The sequence below is a fragment of the Pollicipes pollicipes genome, unplaced genomic scaffold, assembly GCF_011947565.3.
Source record: "Pollicipes pollicipes isolate AB1234 unplaced genomic scaffold, Ppol_2.1 Scaffold_4002;HRSCAF=4701_pilon_pilon_pilon, whole genome shotgun sequence".
NCBI classification, from domain to species: Eukaryota; Metazoa; Arthropoda; class Thecostraca; order Pollicipedomorpha; family Pollicipedidae; genus Pollicipes; species Pollicipes pollicipes.
Window position 1 is genome coordinate 37469934 of NW_023596420.1, and position 10914 is coordinate 37480847.

Below are 10914 nucleotides of genomic sequence, written 5' to 3' on the forward strand. Positions count from 1 at the left end.
TCGGCAAACTGCGAGTCGACATTTTGTACGGGCACCAGGCTATTGATGGTGATATGGTGACATGATATTGATGGTGATAGCTCCGCCACCGGCGATGAAATATTGAATTGTATCCCATGTATACGAATTCGATGTCAGTTAACATTTATAAACTGTTTAACATTCGTAGATTATCTGAGCACACTGCTCATGCCGAGCTGTTCCACGCACTCAGGACATCAAGTATGTAGACAGCATCCAGTTGAAGTTCTTTTTTGCTTCGCTGCGCAGAGGGCCGGTGCCGTTGGCGCCGATGCGTCACCGCCTGCAGCCAAATACCATTGCTTCTTATCTCAGCGATGCACGGTGTTTCTTGATTAGTTTTCCTAAGTTTGCAATACTTGTGTCAGGTGGCAGGCGCCTGAGCAGACGCTGGATTCGTCGTTGGCTGAACTTGGAGGTGTGTTTTCGACAGCTTAGCCTTCGCACAACTTCTTTCCCTCGCATGTGCAAAAAGCGTTTCCATGCTAAATGTCAAAACACACCTCTCTCGTGCAGCGACCGACAGCGGTAGCGCTTGGACGTGACCTTACGTCGTGGGCCATCACGAAAACTAAGCCCTTTAAATGTGCAAATTTCACGACAATCCGTGCGACCGTCGGGCGCGCCAACTGCAGCGGTCTGTTTACCCCCCCCCCCCCCCTCCCCCCGCGGTCTGGCTGGTGTTGTGGTCATTTTCGAAATCACGAGATGTAGGTAGCTTCGATGCCTCTCATTGCCTTTTGTCCTTGTTGAGATTTCGGAGCAGAGCTGTTTTGTGTCGCAGATGTTTTATGTTTTATGTCCAGGTGATGTTTTGCGGTATCAAAATGGATTATCCATACGAAAAAAAACATGTAAAACAACCCACGCGCTTCAACATGCATGCACTACCCTGCACCATGAAGAGGCCTTCGCACAACGGCGGTTCACCTACCCGTTGATATATTTATTGACGCTGGCGAATGGTAGCAATGAAGCCTTCGAATTAAGCATGGCTTTATTAGCCTGGCTTGGCCGGTCACGCTTTGGTGGGGTTCGTTGGTCAGCTGGTTTGCTTCTACAGCGCTAGAAAATCACCACACTTTCGCCTCCCCTGATTAAAAGGTGGTTGTGGAGCCGCCAAATCGCGAAAAAGCTTAAGATTGCAGACCGGAAATAAGTGCGGACTACGGCGACTAGGCGTAGCAGAGACGTATTGTTAACCAAGACTGAGGGAGGAACAACCGACAATCTTGTCACTTAAGTGAAGGTTGATTTGTACAGGCTCACGCGCAACCGTGGGCAAACCACATATCCATCATGGGCGTTCCCAGTGACTGCCAGGTTTTGGCAACAAGAGCTGGCAAAGGCGTGAAACTAGCTTGCGATGTATGCGAACGTACCGTCTGCAAATAATTTACCGATTTAAACACCGTCCGGCCCACGCGTGCGCTTGTAGGAGGCATAGAAGTCGCCAATAGCGCTTTTCGCAAATAATTACGGTGCGAAACGTTTAAAAACATCTTTCGAATTAGCGTTTTTAACCACACACGTTTATCAGCGATTTTCGGCCACAAACGTTTCGCAGAACAACAGGTTTGTAAAGAAACATAAGTGAACAGATTTCATTTCGCTGGCTATAAGCAAGATTATGCTTTGATGGACATGTGTAACGCCAGATATCTTGCTACCGAAACTTGAAAAAAATTCACAAACATTTGGTGGCACCTCTGACACACACGACAAGGCACGCTGCTATATGAAGCGTCCTTGAAGCGTCTCTGTTCACACGTTTGCCGTACTTACAGAGCTTGCTCACTATATTTAAAGAGCTCACAGGGCTAACATGCCTTGGTTTGATCCACAATAAATAGTGCTTAAATGAAATGATCTTCAAAGTCCGTCTTGCTGCGCGCACCACCGATGTCATTATCGAGCAGCCAGTGCCCAACACCCTCGACCGGCTCACATTGCTAATTGTCAGGCCTAGTATTTTCCTAGAATTTGGGTGAACTAAAGACATGGGCTGAACAAATGTCTATAAAGGGTCCCGTTTAATAAAACAAGCTTATTCTTAGCTCCATATGCGTGTTTTACTTCTTGCACGCCAAGGGGATTGCATGAGTGCATTAACTCATCGTGAAAACGGCTTACATCACCTATTTTCTGAAACCGGCCTTAAATACAACAGACTGAGGCCTGGGCTGAAACGGATCGGGCCGTGCAAATACATGCACGTTTAGCACAATTTACTGTGATCAACATTGAAGCAAACAATCCATCCATCCATCCCGATCTACCCGTCGATTAGAACTGCCGGGTCTTGGCAGGCCATAGGCTGCCCTATTAAGCCATCCGACTTTCCAGCCATGTGGTTCTGAGCGCTGACACTGCACATCAGCACACACCCGCCTGCTAAACTCATGCAAACACGAATACTCCAACGTATTGACGTCCTATCTCGGTTTCTGAACGTGACGGGTTCCATTCGCTCATGTTTATGTGTTATCTGGATAGCAACAATCATCAGGTGTTCTATCACCACTCGCGTTCTACGCTGCGAAAGGTGCATTTTCTTTAGTTTGGTGGTACGGTGCTTTAAAAGAAACATGCGGCAGGAGTTTAATAGCAACGCTCGCACTCGTGTCAAGCTCAAAGTATGCCATCCGCCCAGCTCAATTTATTGTGTATCCACCGTGCCAGGAACAAGAGTTGTAACGAACGTCTGCATCACGCTGGATAGGTGCCTGAAGTGCCGACATGCCAAATGGTGAGCAGGCGACCTTATGGCGTTACACCATGCCAGGCATGTGAGGCTAGAAACGACGCCAAAGCCTGCCATTCAGAGCCGTGTGCTGTTCATTGTGAGATACTGCGTGTCCGTGTATATCGCTCGCGTGGAAAACCAGCTACTTCAACAATGGATGCAATAGAGTCTGTACTTATTTGCTCGCATGATGTATTGAAGACGCAAGTCTGGCCACGCAATGGATGGCTTCCGCGAGCTTCACCTGCTGAATGCAGGTGCGCTGGTATACTACGAAAGGCTGCGCTCAATGCGTGATCACGACCGTACATCCGGCAGGTCTTACAGCGGCAGTGTGAATGACAGGCGGACAGCGTCGCACATACGCTACAATACACAACACCGGCGTTGTCAGGGAGCCCCCTCCGCTCTTCACCTCCTTAGAACCGTGTTTTTGTACCATGGATAGAGTCATTCCTCGGGATAATCCTCGTCTGTTGTGTCACCATGCGCACAACGCTTTGGCCATGTAATCTGCTGTTTGTTGTCAGGTGTTCTTGCGTCCTGAAAAGAACTGGATGGCGTTTGGCTTTCAGCTGTGATGCTTCAGCGGCATGACTGAAACGGATGTCACACGGATGTCACACGGAGTCACACGGATGTCACACGGAGTCACACGGATGTCACACGGAGGCTTCACCTCGGCACTCAGCTATGCTTATCTTTTAGATTCGGTCACCTGAGCTCCCCACGCTTGGAGAGCAGGCCTGCTCTTTTGCTTCATTAAAATGCGGGGTGAATATGTTCACGCTGTTGCGTTGAATGCATCAGCCATGACAGCTCATATTCGTCCAAAACATATATCGTTAGCATAAGAGGGCGTTTGTTTTTGTTGCAATGCCCCCAAAAATGCATTCCTGACGGATTTTCCCATCGCCGACATCTCCATGATTTATCACGAGCTTTTATATGGTTCGGACAACGTGGCAAATGCTACATGACTTGTTGTCGCATCGAGCAAGCGCAGCATGCAATTGGCTTTGACCCCGTATTGCAACGATAAACCACCAAGCTAGAACCGTGTTTGGAACGTTTCGTGAGGCTTTTGATGTATTTGTCGCTTCCGTTGTCAAAAAAAAACATGAAGCTTGCTTGCTGCACGCACGATTCGAAAAGGTGTGTGCAAACGATGCCTTGCCGTTTTCACACCAGACAAGTTCATCATAGTTCCTAGTGCTAGTGCATTCATTGCTCTCATTAAGTAGCATAATGCTAAGATATCGGCAAATGTTTTTCGGCGGCCGCTCACATCTCACTTTCAAGACAGATTCGTTGGTCGCGCATCCTTCTCGTCTGAATTAACCAAAACAGTCGACTCATATCTTCCATAAAAGGACGTATTTCACACAAAAAACAGCAAAATGTACCACGTGATCCCTAGTGTATTATTCAACATGTATAATTCACGTGCTTTTTATGAACAGATTGAACAACACAATGACTAAATAACAACACCATAACCTGGCATCTGATCGTGAAATTCCAGGTCAACTGCAGATTTTGGTTGCAAAAGTTAAGTGCGTCACAATGCTCGGCACGGTCTGCCTCCCCCACTTGCGTCACCTGACCTTTGGCACTACCACTGCCACCGGCTACAGGTCATACCCGTCAAGGGCAAATAGTGAGCGCCTAAAACGACCCGAGCCCACCCCGCTTGGGGTGGGATGATTAGAAGGCAGGTCATCTACCCAAATGACCTATCGGGACGGACTGACGTCCTGAACGCACAGAACTTGACTAATTGTCTAATATAGACAACAAGGCAACTTAAATTTAGGGTTGTGACAAATTCATTTGACCCCGGGTCAGTTATGAAGGATAGATCGACCTTAAAACCAAACTATTTGTTACTGGAGATATTGCTTTATGGGGCAGTGCTTTACGCTTATTTCGAAGTTCTTGGCAGAGAGACGTCAACATGAATATTATTTGGGCTTCATGGAGGTCAAAGATCACTGGCCTAAAATTGTCCCAATCAACCATTTATTGTAAGAAAATTAAGATCCAGCGCAACCCTTGACGGCTATTTCAGTTTCCAAAAAATCAAAACAATCCTGAAAAAATTGTGTTATCCGTGTCCTTCTGAAGCTCATATAAGGTCATTGACACTCAATGAACACCAATGGACATTTTCCCGAGAGGATGCATTTAGATTAAAGGTGGTTGCATGACGTCTGCGGGCACACCGCACACCGACCTGAAGTTTGACATGGTTTGACCTCATTTTACGGGAAGATCATGACCTACTTATCCCAAAATTTGACACAAGTGAGTTCATTTACAGTTTTTTAAAGATTTTAAGCTTCAAGCTCTCATGATTCTCACATCTCATAGACATAGACACGGACACAGAGTGCATTTAGACTATCCACAATGAACTCGTGGCTATTCTTGTTTATCGTCACAGCATTAAAGCCAGGTGCCATTGGTCAAATTCGAAACTTATACTCCATCCCAACTCTTGCGGCCAAATTGATCCATCACCCACTCAAATGCGTCACATTAAATCCGAAACTCGGGCGCGTGTCCAGAAATTGGTGGCGTGCCAGGAACGTCGTGATGGTACCGCAACGTTAACTCCCCATACACATGGTGTATAAAAAGTTTTTCGACAAAACAGAATATTGAAGATAGATGACGTGTTTTTCTTCAGAGAATGCTAGACAGATTTGAGGACCATCTTCCACAATATTCATTAAGGATCCACATGAGTTTTCTGCAAGCTTCATTTCAGCCTACGAATATACAAGACATTAGTTTAGGTAGGGCACTGCAAGCTTCACTTGGAATGGTACAGTTCAACATTCCGTTTTCCATCATGCTTTTTCTAGTTGTTCCAAACGTTTTCTGATGGCATGAATTTCTGAAGTAAACGTTCATGCTAAGTGGTTCCTGTTACGAGAGCTCAGACTACATCATCCGATCGTAAAATTCCTGATCAACGGCAGAATTCTATGGCGAAAGGCTTAATGTGCCGCGGTACTCGCCACGGTCCGCCCTGCCCCCTGACATCACCTGACCTTCGGCGCAGCCACCGCCACCGCCGCGGGCCCTGCCAGTAAGGCATAAGTCGCGAGCGCCCAAAGCGGCTTGCACTTACCCTGCCACAGGTGGGTGAATCGATAGACAGGTGCCCTTACCGACCGGGATATCAGGACTTGGCCAGGGCTGATATTCTTGCTCACCAGCCATAAGGTTAGTCACTCAGAGCCAACCTGCTTCATGGGTGGGTAAGCACAGCGTCGCCTAGACTAAAGTTAATTCACGTTTTAATTAACAGTAACCAGTGTGTTCTCACGTAATACAGTCTGTGGCGGTATTCGAAAGCCATCCAGGGGAAAACGGGATCGGAAAAATGGCATTCATAGCTGATCTCACATCCGTCAAATCGTGACTCAACAGAAGAGAATACGAGAATACGAGAACGAGAAGCCTATCAATACCACGTCAGAGCACTAGCTCGCCGCTATCCTGATGTCCCTTTGAGTGGCCCTGGGGCGACTTTACGAGGTCGACCGAGGCGTGGAGCGGCTGCAGTAGGACAGAACGACACCACACGCGGGCTACATGGAGAAGAATTTCCTCAGAAGACACATGTGCCTAAAGCCGGCTGTGGCATGGGCTCCCACTTGGCCGATCTGTCACCCCTGGACTTTATAATGTGGGATTACCTCAAGGACTACGTCCACGTGGACAAGCCAGCCAACCTTGAAAAGCTCCATGTCGCCTTCATACTTGAGATGGGATGCATCACCGGTAATATACCGGGAACATGTGAGTGATGATACAACCCGATAGTTGTACTGTGCGCTATATATATATATATATATATATATATATATATATATATATATATATATATATATATATATACATATAGTAGCAAAACGGTATGATAAGGACAGCAGTCGCTATCATTTATGTCGTTGTCATCTTTTCGATACATTGCTTATCATAACCAAGACGAGTACAGTGGTGCAAGCTCAACCAAGCCGCAATGAAATATTAAAGCATTTAACCGACACCGCTAACCATGACCACGGTCACATCAATCATAATTCAACACGACCCCTCTGCGCATCAATAGGGCAGCTCGGTTCTCAATGTATTATATATATATATATATATATATATATATATATATATATATATACATATTATAAATGTAGAAAAATAAATGCACAAACCATTCATAAATTTAGATAAAAAATGAAAGTTAACGAGCTTTTGCTAGTAAGAATAAGCAGGTAAATTCGTCGAGACATACATTTGGAGGTATTTTAGGTATTCGGGTCAGAGTTAGCTCCTATCTGCCGGATGGGGCGCTGGGAAGAAGATCAGACAAAAACCCAGAGATTAGCCATGAATACATAAGGTTAGGAATCGAGTCCCAAAGTTACGTTAAGCAGAATGCTGACAGTTGCACTTCTATATGTACCCGTAACATAAGGCATCTCATGAGATATGAATGTCACACCGGCCCAAGGAAACATATCAAACGTCACGAAGATGTAAATATATAGTATGCAACTGAATAGCAACTGTTAAATAATAAACGAGGTGAAACAGAGCTCTGTCTGGTGGTGGCGCTGCGCGACTTATCGGTCGCGGCGGAGAAGCGATGTGAATTCCCCGACAGCGCCGTGCGGAAATGCGACGGCATCGTCAACGCGAGCGCTTACTCCGCGCCCGACAGCGACGCCTCGATCAGTTTCCATGTCGACTCACAGCGACTTCGAGATCAGTGAGCTAGGCGGCACCTCAGCAGCCCAGCTTCGCGCCAAATTCAGCACCACGCCCGCGACGTGCCGCTCAGAGGCGACCGACCCCAGGCCGCTGCAGGCCTCGCCCAGGCGCTGGACCATTGGCGCTCCTCTGCGGGTCAATGGCGGCCGTCGGCGGCCGTCCATCCGGCGGCGAGACGGCCGCCGCCCAGACGAGCGTCGCCCCCGCGGGCCGGCGCGGCCCCGCGCTGTCGCTCCGGCCCGCCGCCGCCGGCCGCTGCCGCCCGGGGCACGGCGGCGCGCCGCGCGCGTGACTGGCGGGCCTGGCCAGTGTCGGCGGCCGGGCCGGTCCCAGAACGGCGCCGGCCGTCTTCTGAGAAGCGTTCACTGCGGCGGCGCCGGCCGTCATGAATGAATTCGGTCGGGCCCGAGCGCGCGGATGCATACCAACGGGGCGGGGCCGGCGGCGCTGGCCGCCGGCCAGCGCCGCCGGCCAGTCGCCGCCGTGGCCGCAGCCGTCGCGCCGCGGGCGGCCGTCCTGAGACCGCTCGCAGCGGAGAGCGCCGGCGATCCCGGTGACAGGTAAACGAATGGGGTCCCAGGGCCTCACTAGAGACGTGACAGTGGACCGCGCTGCGTCACGCCGGGAACACTGAGCATTTGCGATGATGACCAGTGCCGCATTTTGCAGGCTTAGGATATCATGCACACAGCCAATGGACAAATGCGAGGTTTGTTAAAATGGTCATCTACTGTGCTCCCACAAGATTATTGGTCAAGGACCGCTATGGGCGTGTCTGGTCATGCCAAGCTGCAGCCGGTAAGAGCAGCAATGCGATCAGTGATCACATATTATGTGCGGCGAAGAACAAACTGACTATATCTTCCCCGGACGATAAAAGTTCCCGAAAATGATACTGACGCACAGTAACTGTATCAAGCAAGTGCCACATATCGTGCAAAGTACGCCAGTACGATGGGACCTTCTCGGTGCGCACATCAGGAGACCTGCCCCGGCTGTTGAGTGGCCGCAGCCAGCGCGGTTTGACCTGACGTGTCGACAGCAACCAAGATGCAATTGTCAGCCGTCGACATCAACCAAGGCTTGCCTTGCGCGCTCCGGTCGTGCCGGCACGAGGCGTCGCCGCCGGCTGTGACCGGGATCGGGGCGGGTCGGGTCAGAGGTCAGAGGTCACTGGACCAGCCGGCGCCCCCGCCCCGCCCCCGCGGCGGTCTTGGGACGTGCCACTGCGGCGAGGGCACGGTCAGCAGCCGGTGCCAGACGTGCACACTGACTTTGGAGGCGACGCGCGCCCCGCCATCGGCCAGGGGAATCGGAGCACGACGAGCCCGCCTCGGTAGGCTAGGGCGCTCTGCCGTGGGCACTTCTCAGTAACGACCAACTTAAGTTGTCTCGGTGCCAGGAAACTTCTACGAGACGCAGCAGTCTATGGCGAACGCAGAGATAATAAAACGAAATTGCAAAGGAAATTACAGCCAGCGCTAGCGAAAGATATCGCAGAGATACAATCTGTCAGGCCAAATCAAAATCAAAATGCAAGCCAAGCCAGGACAGACAAATTGTGTTGCGTGTTCTGCTTGTATAGTATTTCTCCAGCATTGGAAACGCGGGCGGTGCAACTCATTTATCATTTGCGTGTCTTGGTTATATGACACTAAAATATTTAAGCACTTCAGTGCATGCCACGCTGAAAACCTGTGTCAGCAAAGTTTAGTTCAAAACTGCCCCACGAATTCACAATTTTCTCTCCGGTGTCCCCAACCATACGACGAGAAAACCGAAGTGATCCATGTGAACGGCCTGAGCCACGCGCGTAGTGTGTCTTTCACGCATCGTTATCGACGGCACAAGATGTCCGCGATGCACTTGCAAGAAACACGGCCGTCGTTGTTGGCTGCTCAAAACTGGCCTTTTCCGCGCCATGCAACAGCCTAGGCCTTCTACAAAAGTCAACGTTTGTGTGTACGAATGCGTCTGTCTCACGTTAGCAAGTCTCAGGAAAGGCGCCGTGGTTATATCTGCACCCGTGGAAGGCGAAAACACAACTAGCCAGTGCAAAATAATTGCACGGTGCACTTTAATGCCATCGCCATTGCCGCAATGCATGAGCGACACTTCTCCAAAAGACGCGAACAGCCTGCGGCACTCGATCGCCCATGATTTACAGAGGGAGCAGGCTGTATCAGACATATGAGTTACTATGGTAATCCGAAGGAAGCCATTAGTTCCGCTGCAATCGAATTAAACCTTTTCCATCCATTCACGTCGTGATCCTTACGTCTGATGTCGTCAAAGCTGTGCTACAGCAATGCAGCAACCCAACATTGACAATAAAGATCATCGGTGCAAAAGTGAGCTAGCGTCTAACATAAGCTTATCTTCCAAGATCAAAATAGTGCGGTTTCAAACACCGCCTCCATTTGGCCTGACAAATGATAACCCTGAAGCCCTATTCTAACTCAGCAGAAGCCCACGAGCTTCAAATATAAGCTTGGAAGATTTATAGCCTAATAAAAGCAGCGACAAGACCTTATATTTATCCAACGAAAAGTCCCCGAAACAAATTTCGTTGATGGCTTCCGTTTCACATTAATTAGTGGGCCTTCCGTGAAAATAAGTACCCCCAGGCCACTTACTGAGACAGTTCTGATCATATTCTAATTCAAGGTCGGTCTTCAGCGGTCGCCCAATCCACGGTCGACCTTCAGCAGAATATTGCGCTGCCAGTGGATACTCGGAGGACCCGAGGCGATACTAAATGGCGCCTCCCTCGCAAGAATCCCGCATCGCCCGCGGCGCCACCAAGCTGGAAATCAACTTCCGGTCGGGGCCGACGGCGAATTGATGGGCCCGAAGAGAGAGCGGAGATCGTACGCCGGCGACCGCTGCTCTTCCCCCACAAATCGCCGCCAGACCGTCTCTTAGCAACCGTCTCTGGCGGGTCGATATGGCCGGGCCAATCAGTGCCTCTGTTATAGGCGGCCGTCCAGAGAACGCCGCCGCCATTGGTTACACACACGCTTCATTCATGGGCGTGTGGGAGGACGCGGCGGGCTGACGCTATAAGTGGGGGTGGTCGCCGGCACCGGCTCTATTCTGCCAAACCGACAGACCCGCCCGGAAGCCGAGAAAGTGCCAGAGCTTGAGACACCCCAGGCTGTCAAACAGCTGAAATACACAGTCGGTGAGTGGCCTGCCGGCTCTTGAAGAGCGCGCAGCCCTTTGGCATGCTTGCCCTGGTTTTTACTTAGGGCCCATGCGTCGGGTGTGCATCGTGTCACATTCGACGCACGGATGCAATGCAGAAAATCTGTCATTCTTCACAGATGTGCGGACACATTAGTTCTTAGTTTGTGACATGC